The 12,294-nt window shown below is 33.6% G+C and overlaps 1 protein-coding gene across 4 annotated transcripts in view; it reads left to right on the plus strand.

Moving 5' to 3' along the window:
* Positions 1-379: 379 nt before the first annotated feature.
* LOC118745781 (chitinase-like protein PB1E7.04c) overlaps positions 380-12,294 on the plus strand; it is a 269,861-nt gene continuing 257,946 nt past the window's right edge. For 2 of the 4 annotated variants that reach the window (XM_036479448.1, XM_036479453.1), the window contains exons 1-2: positions 9,502-9,674; positions 10,788-11,182. The gene's annotated coding sequence lies outside the window, so the exon portion shown is untranslated. Of the gene's footprint in view, positions 548-9,501; positions 9,675-10,787; positions 11,183-12,294 lie in introns of those variants that run through there. The other 2 variants (XM_036479449.1, XM_036479450.1) reach the window with 2 other exon arrangements.

The raw sequence follows: 12,294 nt of genomic DNA on the forward strand, positions 1-12,294 counted from the left end.
CTCTCAGTAAATCTGATGGATACTGGGACAGACTAAGGGTAAATACTCACAAGAAATGAGAGACCAGACTTCGCTGTCATGCCCTTTCATGCGCTAAGTCCGATAATCGCTTGTATGCAAAGCACATTAAACAGATTCGATGTATGACAGTACTCATGTTATGCGTTGCAGTATAATGTAAGTATAACCAGCACTTTAGATAGTTTGGCTTGTTTGCAAATTTTCTCTTCATATACGCATGTCAAGCATTCATACATACATACTCACGTGCGTATTTCGTTTGTGCAAAAAATGTTGCCGTTTTCGTTTGTGCAAAAAATGTTGCCTTTTTATTGCCCGGTTCTTAGTGTTTGCGCTCAGAGGGCAATGAGAAGGTAAAATTTTTCGGTAGAAACGAAGACGCCATAAGTCTTACTAAATCCGTAATAAAAGTAATGCGCACAAGAAATGGAAGTAGTGGATTTTAGTTTATTGTGCCCACTTTTTCATGTCGGTCTTTAATTTCGTGTATTCTTTGATTTTCGGTTTCGGTAAATTTCGCCTTTTGGTAATGAATGCAGAAATAGAAAATCGTACAACTACATACCTAAATCCAACGTCATTTATAAATAACAATCATATATAATATACATATAACCTCCCAAATTTTGTGCACCTAACAAATAGTCAAGCTTGCGCCTTAAACTATGCCGCTAGAAGTTTACAAAATTTTTTGTAATGCGGCATAGCATTAGGCGCAGTCAAGCATGACCATTTGTCAAGTGCACGAAATTGGGCTATATAGTATATATGTATGTACGTGCATTAGGAATAGTGATACTTTTAAGGGTTTCAAATAAGGCTACTCAAAGAGATGAGACGGAATTTTCAAATTACCATTCCGGGGTTGTGTGTCCTTATAAATCTCTTTATAAAAAGCAATAGATACTATAAAATGTTGTTATTGATGGCGTTATGCCCCTCATATGCAAGCTGAATATGTTCCAAATATTTTTATACACTTTCTTAACATTATGGTGTGTACATACACAGGGGCGGACCCAGCAGCAATTCTTGGGGGGAGGCGCCAATTTTTCAAATTTAAAAATCACCACAGTTTAAAATTTTTAGAGTTTTGTTGATTTTTAATTTCTTGAAATTTCCCCTTTTTAATAACATGAGTGGAATTCCAAAATTTTTTAAACTTTCACAACTTCACAAAATTTTTTCTAAGTAAAAGTGTCGAATATACAAGATTGATCAAACGAAATTAAAAGTTTTCGAATGTTGAAAACGTTTTCATATTTCGTCGTTTTTGAATATTAAAAAAAAATTTCGTAATTCTTGAAGATTAAAAAAAAATTTTGGACGTTGATATTTTCAAAATTTTCAAAAAATTTAAAATTCTCCAATTTTGTTATATCAATACAAAATTTTGAAGACTCCAGAAAAGTGGAACAATTTTGGATTTTTTAAAAATGTTAATATCTTTTAGAATCCTAAGAATTTTCTATTTTTTACACACAAGTACATGAACATAAGATTTTTTCGACAATTTATGATGTTTCACATTTTTACATTTTAGGATGTATTTTAGGATAAATGAAATTCTCAAAATTTTGGAAAATATAGAAAATTTCTAAAATCTCAATAATCTTGTACATTTCAAAATATTCTCATTTAACCAAAATTTCTAGAATCTCCCGGATTTCGATAGTTTTTGAAATTTTGGAAATTATCCTAAAAATAAGACATCTCAAGAAATTTAATATTATAAAATTCAAAATTTTAGAATTTTCGTTGTTTTCTGAACCTGCGAAAATATTCAAACTTGCTGTGACTTTCAACTGTGTAAAATAATACAAATTCGAAAATATAACAAAAAAAGTAAAAATTTCAAATTAAGGGCGTATGTGAATCGGTAACAAAGTTCTATGGGGAAAGCTGTTGAATAATATTTTTACTATGGTGAGACAGTTTTGCCAATCTTCTGTGTGAAATAAAATATTTTTTGACAGCAGTAAATTTTTGATAACCGCAGCTTTATACGGAATAAAATATTACAAATTAAAGTGAAATTAATATTTTAAGAAAACATCTACCATCGTTGATTGCAATTCATCAATTTAAGCTTTTATTTTACGAAAAATTACACACATCACCAATCTTTGCGATTGTCTAAATTTTCTATGCATTTGCCAAAAATTTCACTAGCCTCAAGAGCTACTAAAATTTTATTCACCTCATAGTTGTCAAAAATTTACTTGCCGCAAACTTTGTTACCGATTCACACACGCCCCACAGTGTATCATTTCCATATTCTAGAAAAGATTAATTACATTATTTTATGTCGCCAAATTTCAAAACAACGTCAAGAATGTTTTTAGAAATGCCTGATAAAGACGAAACAATAACAACTAAACAATTTAATTAAAGTGTATGGCGGGACGGGGTTTGATTTGGAAAATTACTGAGCGCAATAATATTTAAACTTTTATATTTAAAGCTGAATCTCAATGCTTAATTTTTCGGTGTTATGTGATTTATGCAACAATTGCTAAAATATCATTTTGGTCTTATTTTTTTAGGTATGATCTTTTTAATGAATATACATTTTTGGGAATTTAGTAAACTAGGACTGAGTATTTCATGTTAAAGTAAAACGATGTTGACTTAGACTTATTTTTAGCAAATTATTATTTTTATTAGACCCGAAAACTCGTTATCCGCCACTATTCGATAAAGTTTGTTTCTCAGTTTATTTGCCACTTCTCTTCGACTTTAAACAAAATAATTTTAGCTGCTGGAAAGTGCTGGTTTTGATGAAATTTTCTTTTTTCTGGCCTACTGGGAATTTTCTTCGAGTAATTCATTTGCATTTTATCTCGGCCGAGACAAATTCTTTTATTTTTGCATTGAATAGAGAAAGCCTGATTCATTACAATTCCAATGGTATCCCATTTTTGTAAATAGAGCAAGAACTATTGAACTTATAACGGAATTATGTTGACCCAACTTGACTTTTTTATCGATAATTTTGACGCCCATAATTTAAAAAAATATATTTATTTTTAAGTCCGTTTCTGTCAGTTTATAATTCCTTGTTATAGAGAAATTCTAAATATAAATTTTGAGCATTTTAGCCTTTGTAGTTAGTTAAATATTTCAGTTTTTGCATTTTTAAAAATTGCAGTTATGTAATAGGGTGGCGTGACAGTAACTATAAATTACCAATTTTTTGTAAAAAGCTTCGCCTATCTTATAACGTACCTTGTGCAAAATTTCATTCATCTATCTTCAATAGTTTTCGAATTACAGAATTAAAAGCAGCTAGATGGGTCAAATCTTACACTGTGCGCCCTAAATACATAATTTCAAAATTTTGAAAATTCAGTGACGTCTAAAAACTGATAGGCCTACTTAAATAACATAGTACTTCGAGCCAAGGCGAATTTATACAAGGTGGTGTTGATGGCGAATTTAGATTTTCGCCGCGGTACTTCTTAATGTCAAAATGATGTGTTTGTTGTAATATGAATTCGCCTTGTTTACAACAAACACATCATTTTGACATTAGGAAGTACCGCGGCGAAAATCAAAATTCGCCATCAACACCACCTTGTATAAATTCGCCTTGACTTCGAGCTTAACACACAGCTAAAATTTCAAACTCAAGTGAAATTTGACACACTTTTTCCATGAATTAAAATTTTCAAAAGCATCCATTCATTAGGTTTGTTCCCCAAGCCTCTCGAAGTCACTTCGAGTTACATATACGCGCTCCGCAAGTAAGTTTTCGAGTTTCTTTGATATACGCTCACAGTTTGAACTTTGATCGAGTTTTTCTACAAGTAGCTTGTGGGACAAACCTGTTATATATTCTTGTAATGATATTCAACTGAATATATTATGAAAATACATGTTACACAGTTTTGGGGGGGAGGCCAATTTCCCCTACCAGGGTCCGCCACTGACATACATACATATTAACTGCATATTCAGATATGTACATACATATGTATGTACAAGTACATATCGCACACCGTCTTCAAAAGAGTCACAACTCAAAAAAATACGTTCGTCTGAAAATGCGAAAAACTATTTCGCAGCACATGTTAATCATATGGGCAAGGGCGACTCTACCTTAGGTTTTTTTAACAAATTATAACACAAATTTGCTCCAGCTTTTTTCTGAAAGGTAAATAAAAGCTCTGTGTACATTTTTCGCGCATAATTTCAAAAATGCCAAATTTTGAGTTGTGACTCTTTTGAAGACGGTGTGCGATATGTGTAAGTATTGAAATACATATCTATACATCTGTGGTCATAAGCAATAACCGCCTAAGTAGACTTAAGAAAGAATTGAGTCATATATGCTATCGTATTCTGCAACTACTATTCCATGTGTATGTGAAATTCCAATCTCGCCAAATAAGCTATTTAAAAAGTTATAAGGATAATATTAATATCCAAATGTTTAAACGTTTTTTCTTGAATTCAGGTTTTTCGACTCAGGCGGTTATTGCTTCTAAGCAACCAAAAAAAGAGTTCGCCGTACACCCTGAGTCTAAAGCTGAAGTTAGTCAAGAACGCAGTCTGTATACGCAGAATTTTGTCGATTACTGGAGCCCTCAGTGTTGCTTACTACAGTGTTGCCACTCATCTATGCCTTTTCAAAAACTTACCTTTTCAACTACAATTTTTCGTGCTATAATAGATTGTAGCTAAATATAAACTACTTACACTTAGGGAAATAATGCATAGCAAAAATGAATACTTTATATTTGATTATCGTTTAAAAATTTTCGAATTTAAAAATAATATTTTCATACAAAATTTATTACGCATGTAATTGACTGTTCACATATGAGTATATATATGAGTGTACATACGCACCCCAAGCATGCAGAGCGCCGCTCTGAGAGCGGTGACAACACACACATCCATAGATAGTACATGTTTAACCGTACAAATCGCGTGCTGTGGTGTTGATGGATATTCAACATTTGAATGCAAAATTATATGCCTGGGTGTGGCAACATACAAGTTAAATATTGTTTTTTTTTAGTTTTTGTCTTGATTATTCACTTCACGGATGCTTTTTCAGAACAAACGCGGTATTTTTAGAATGCGCGTAATTGAATTGAATATTTACCAATATACAGTACTTTGGTTGACGTTTATAGTAAGATCGATTACGTTTCTATTTGATTTTAATATTTTTTTCCCTCAGTGTAGTTTTCAACAAAAAAACTTATTCAATAGTAAATTTTAAATATTTTAAACATATTTTGAATATCTTTTTACCTTCTGCAAAACTGACGAAGTGGCAATCATCTAAAGAAGGAAGAAATCAGCTGACACGGAAAAATCTAAATTCCACTGATTTCTGCGCTACGGGCTACAACTATAGAAAAATTCTGCGGTGTTGAGTTTTCATTTACATGGCACTTTGGTAAGACAGATCGTGTCAGCTGACTTGGGGTTACGTACCGGTAGGTTTACGTTCTTGACTAATTTCAGCTTCATACGGAGTTTTCATGCTGCCCAAGTTGCGTAATTTCAACACTATTCTCTATTTCAGCTTAAAATGTGTATGAATCTCAGTGAAATTGAGACTAAATTGCTTCAACTCCAAGATTACAACCCTGAAAGTATTTCTTCGGTCCTGTTAATGAGCAAAAAAGCAGAAAAAAAAACAACTTCAATAAAAAACAACTAAAAACAAAACAATATCAACAAAGCAACAAAAAACAAATAAACAACCTGTCATCGAAGTTGAAACTGATATTGATGGTCGTGTAACCAGCTACAATATCAAATTGAAATTTAACGTTATAATTGAACAATTTGAGCGTCGTGGAAACTCCCTTTAAATTATTTTTGCGAGGCAACTCCGTGAAAATTTGTTATAATTTTTCTTTTGCCGTACCTTTTTATACCCGAGCGCACTTGGGCACAGGGTATTATAACTAAAAGAATCGAGATAGATATAGACAAATGTATACATAAATGATCAGAATGAAAAGAGAAGTCGATTAAGCCATGTCTGCCTGTCCGTCCGTCTGCCGGTGTACACGATAGCTCGAGCAAAAAATTGAGATATCTCAACGAAATTTGGTATATAGGTTGCCCTTTATCCAAGTAGGTTGCTATTGAAAATGGGTGCAATCGGACTGTAACCACGCCCCCTCTCTCATATAACGGTATTTTCGAAAAATGCAAAAACTATGATATTTCAGTAAATATTTGATCCAAATTGTTGAAAATTAGTAAGTGAAGTAGAATTTTGGTGCAAAATAATATTATTATGCAATTTTTGGAAAAGGGGCGTGACCCCGCCCACTTATGATGAAATACTGTATCTTAGTAGCCGCTTCTAAATCTTTGAAATCGGGAAATAGTTACGCCCACCTCCCATATAACGGTAATTTACAAAAACACGAAAACTGCGATGAATCAGTAACTACTGACGCTAATTGACTAAAAATCGATTATTTCAATGACCACTGAAATTTAATTGAAAATTAGATTATTATAAATTTTTGGATTTTGGGCGTGGCTCCTCCCACTTATGACCAAAAATGTGTATCTCGATATCCGATTAATCAATTTCTACCAAACTCGGTGCATTTAATGACCTTGGTACGAATTGCTTCGTTGAAAGTTATTCAAATCGGACTAAAATCGCCCAGCTTCCAGTATAACGGTAATTTTCGGATATACGAAAACTCTGATATTTCAATAACTGCGGACGTTAATTTACTCCAAGTTAATAATTACAACAATCTCTTAAAAATAAATAAATCTGTTATAGACTTTTGGGTAGTTTAAAGAAACTTGGAACGACGATAGTTGATGCCTGCGCCGGGTATATACAATTCGTTTTCGCCCGAACTTATACTTCTTTACATCGTCCTATTACATTTACATTTATTAAGCTGATGTCACATAAAACGCTTGCTTCGCTTTGCGTGACAGATTCGCTTTGACGGATAAGATGAATTGTGTGAAATTGCGTTGCTGCTGCAGCGCGAAGCGATAAGATGTCCAACTCCCATCTTTTTGCGCGCATTGACAATCTGCCGGTTTAATATTTATTTTGTTTCGTCCAGATTCGAGTCTCCATGCAGAAACTTAAAATTTAATTACATTGCTGATATTTTTAAAGCTAAATACATAAAATCCACAGCAATTTTGACGAGTAAAAAGCAGAACGTTTTCTTGACGTTCATTGTGGTCTACCTTTTGCGTCTGGCGCTTTGCTGAAAAGTTTTAAATGTCACGCAAAGCCACCAAGTTTTATGTGGCATCAGCTTTACTGATACGGTCTCATATATGTATGTACATATACATATACATACATATATGTGTATTTACCCACCATGCAAAACATCCCACCATGCAAAACATTAGAAATAGGCAACAATCGTCAATGGCAACAAATTGGCGACTCGCCGATTTATCGCTATGGTGACATGTCAATTTTGAACAAAAAAGTTGTCAAAAACTCCGAAACTTATGAATATGGCGTCAATAGTATTGGCCAAAAGCATCTAAATTATGCCCAAGGACAAGATTGAAAAAATAGGAAGCCTCACAGCTAGATTATGAATTAATTCCGATTGTAAGTTGCATTTGGTTTACAAAAAAATAAATGAAGTATTAACAAGTAAGAAAGTCTAAGTTCGGGCGGAGCCGAACATTAAATACCCGGCGCAAGTATTACATATATGCCTTTTCACCTTTCCGAAAGCTACAGCTACATGGTAAGCCGGGGTGTATCAATTTTGAATAAATTAGCGTCCTTAAATTTCGAAATATTGACGTTTCGAGCATTTCTAAAATTTACCGTTATATGAAAAGCCGTAATTTTAGTCCGATTTCAATAATTTTGAACGTTTTGCTTTTATGTGGCAAGCACAATAACCATACCGAGTTTAGTACAAATTGGTAGAACGGTTACCGAGATACATATATGTGATCATAAGTGGGCGGTTCCACGCCCATTTTCCAAAATTTTATGATAAGCGCATTTCCTGATAAAGAATTGTTGCAAGCATCAATTTTGAATAAATTAGCTTCAATATTTACGGATTTATCGAAGATTTCGTATTTCTCCAAATTACCGTTATAAAGGATGTGGGCGTGGTTATTGTCCCATTTTTTAAATTTTCGGCCATTTGGTATCCTGTACCAAGGCCAATAACTGTGCCAAGTTTGGAAGAAATCGGTGCAGCGGTAGCCAAGATATACACATGTAACACTAAGTGGGCGTGGCTACGCCCATTTTTCAAAAATTTATAATATTCTTATTTTTCGTCTAAAAGTTATTGCAAATATCAATTTTAAGTGAATAATCTTCAGTAGTTACTAAAATATCGCAGTTTTCGTATTTCTAAATTTACCGTTATATGGGAGGTAGGCGTGGTTATTGGCCGATTTTGCCCATTTTCAATACCATCCGTCCTACGCCCGAAAGAAGTACACGTGCCAAGTTTCGTTAAGATATCTTAATTTTTACTCGAGTTATCGTGTGCACAGACGGACGGACAGACGGACGGACGGACGGACAGACAGACAGTCACCGCTTAATCGATTTCTCTTTTCATCCTGATCATTTATGTATACATTTGTCTATATCTATCTCGATTCGTTTTGCCTGTTACAAACAACCGTTATGTGAACAAAGTTATAATACCCTTGTGCACAAGTGCGCTCGGGTATAAAAAGAATGAAATTATTCCAAATATCGCCTGAAGCGATAAGAAAAGGACTCATTCAGGTAATAAGAAAACGGCTCGCCCAGGCGAGTTGCCTTCGGCGGACGTTTTAGAGCGACCGGTAATAGGAAATCGATTCGATGGCAATATTACCGGCAATAAATTTGTTTCCGAGGGCGACACGTTTTCTTATTGCCGACAACACAAATTGTTTGGTGGGATGAGAAATAGGCAACAATCGTCAATGGCAACAAATTGGCGACTCACCGATTTATTGCTGTGGTGACAAATCGGCAACATCACTTCGTTCATGTCAATTTTGAATAAAAAAGTTCTCAAAAATTCCGAAACTTATGAATATGGCGTCAATAGTATTGGCCAAAAGCATCTAAATAATGCCCAAGGACAAGATTGAAAAAATAGGAAGTCGCACAGCGAGAAAATGAATTAATTCCGATTGTAAGTTGCAATTTGGTACAAAAAAATAAATGAAGTATTAAAAAGAATAAAATTATTCCAAAAATCGCCTGAAGCGATAAGAAAAGGACTCATTCAGGTAATAAGAAAACGACTCGCCGAGGCGAGTTGCCTTCGGCGGACGTTTTAGAGCGACCGGTAATAGGAAATCGATTCGATGGCAATATTACCGGCAATAAATTTGTTTCCGAGGGCGACACGTTTTCTTATTGCTGGCAACACAAATTGTTTGGTGGGTAATTATAATGTTCGTATGTATGTGTTCAAAACGGCAGCAGGCTGTTGTAAGCCTTTTGCCGTTTTTGCATTCAGTCTGCAACATTGAATTGTGGGCGGCGCGACGTTTTTGCCTAAAGAAACTATCCTCTTTGGCTTCTATATTTAAAGCGCCGCCATTTCCGTCGCTGTCATCGCCGTTGCCTTCCCTGTTCTCTTCTGGTTCTGCATTCTTTATGTGTTGTATAATGTGCAGACATTATCAAAATAAATAAACAGGTACAACGAAGAAAACAAAAACCATATACCAATCACGAGAAAATCCAATAAAGTTTGACATGTTGCAAAACGTCACCTGAAAAAGTATTAGTGTGAAGCAACGATGTTATTTTTCCAATCTTTTTTTGGATTAATTAAATCAGAATTATAAGTTATGTGCATTATGTTCGTGTATTAAAGCATAAAAATTTTGAACAGAATTTTGTGATATTATCAGGATAGATAATGTGTATGTAATTGCAATTAAGTCTGCGAAACCGTTGTTTTGCCGTTTTTTTTGTTTAATACTTCTGTTGAGTTATTTTAGTGACAAACTATTGTAATGTGTTACAATTAAAAATAAATGTTTTATAAGAAATTACATTGTGGTTGTCCCGGTACAAAAAAAAACATTTATGCTAGCAGAATTTTTATAGGGCTCATATGTGGAATATATGTATGTACATACTTCTACATACCTAAAACATATGCAGATGTAGTCGTCTATGTATCACCTGCACTCGTTTACATACATACATATGTTTATGTGAAAGTGTATACATATGTATAAACATGTGCTATTTTCGCGTCCGAAATGGAAATCTTAGTATAATGTGCAACAAAACAAAATGTATAATATTTGATAGCAAAGGGAAATTCATGTGTATATATATAATCGCAACCAATTTGGAAAACTTGTTTTCCAATAATTGACAGACTTTGTGAGGGACAAAAAGAACTTTCACATCTGATGTCAAGAACTAGTCTAAAGAAAATTGATGTATTTTCTGGAGCCGACCTCTAGATTTGTAACCTACGTTCTAAATATTCATAAATGCAAAGTTTTGTTAATATTAATTATAAATCTTGTCCATATGTATCTCGTTGGATTTAATTAAGGAATTTTAGACATTTGTCATTTAATGTTTTTTGTTTAAACCATTGTATAGGAACTCGAATAGTCTAAAAAAGGACTCTTAAGACAATTCTTGATAAATCGATTCAAAATGTATTCGTTAGCCTAATTTATTTTCCTTAGCCAAATATTCAAGAACGTTAATATTTTTTACTTCATATTCATCTACGACAAAAGAGAGTATCTTTCTTCGACATTGAATATTCTTTGATTTTTAGGTTGTATTCGGTGTTGCACACAACGGATCGATGGTACCAAAAAAAAAAAAACGTCATGACTCGAAAGCTGCTTTAAAAAAGATAAGCATTTTTAGCAGCTGAAACCATGATAAGCATCACATTTTCCTCCAAGTTCCTGATGACAACTTGAAATCATCGAATGTAAACAAATAAAAATAACCCTTAAATCGTAGGCATTGTTAATTAAATGACAAATTAAATACAACGACTATACTAGAAACAAAACAAATATCAATAACAACAACAATACTACGTAGAACAATTAAGATGGAGTAGAGAAACATAGCATACGGGATACGGAACTCCTGAAAAGATGTGTGGTCCTTTGCTGTTTTATGGAATAACTACTTTCATACAGCACGAAGCGAGTAACGGTGAGTTAAGTATAACGATATCTATTTATAGGCGTTAAGCAGCAGTATTTGTACGTAATACGAATCAAGCGTTGTCGTTCGCTACGGAACTGGGTTATCAATTTTGTGCAAGAGGAAATTTAGTAAATAACAGCACACTTAGTTTATTTTGCGATTGTTTTTTTTTTTTTTTAACTTAACCATATCGCGATTATGTGAGATAGAACACATCAATCAGTTTTATTTAAAGACTTTATCGTCAATTATGTGAAGGATATTAAAAGAGCCACTGAACACGTTTAAAAATTCTTAGAGAAAATTACTGCAGAGATACTAAAAACGGTTTAATATAAAATTGAATTATTTTAGTTCAGTGCATTTTTTGCCAAATTAAATGCTCCCTGTGCCCTTACTCTTTTGTCTGAATTGGATCGATTGGTACTCTGAAAATAACCATTCGAGGAGCTCTCGTTCGATGTCTACGAAAAAAGTGTGAGCAGAAGGCGGAAGTTCAATATAAGAAAAAGGCGAGCAAACACTCAGCCTTTTAAGTATTTTTTCTTCATCTTGGAATGGAAATTAAATTTTAAGCTGATTTCTTTTATGAGTTTTGCTCTACTCAAAGCCATGAAGCCGACCTCTTTAAACGCTTAAAAAAAATACCATAATTTGCTGACTCCTCGTATGTTGCAGCAAGTGAAGACCTATTCCGAAAGATAACCATGAACGAATTGCGACAAGAAAAGCTAGAATATTTTCAAATGCACTAGAAAAAGATCAAATAAAAAGAAATTTTAATATACCACGCTTCTATGAATGGACTAGAGAGTAGGAAATAATTTTCTCTGGACAAACAGAATTGGTCTCGATAAGTTATGATTTTAAAATTTTGGCAAAAGTCATTATAAACTATTTGTAGGACTTGAAATAAAAAACGTGGGGCGCATGCAATAGAATTTATGTGCTATACATCAGAGGTGGGCACTATGATTACGATTACATTTTGACTACTTAGGATAACGATTACTGTAATTGTATTCCCGAAAATTTTCAGCAATAATGTAATTGTTATCACAACGTGCTTGATGGCGAATACTTTAATTGTAATCCTTAAAATTTAACGACGTAATCGT

Source organism: Rhagoletis pomonella, unplaced genomic scaffold, assembly GCF_013731165.1.
Source record: "Rhagoletis pomonella isolate Grant_MI unplaced genomic scaffold, Rhpom_1.0 Rhpom_scaffold_00009, whole genome shotgun sequence".
Taxonomy (NCBI): domain Eukaryota; kingdom Metazoa; phylum Arthropoda; class Insecta; order Diptera; family Tephritidae; genus Rhagoletis; species Rhagoletis pomonella.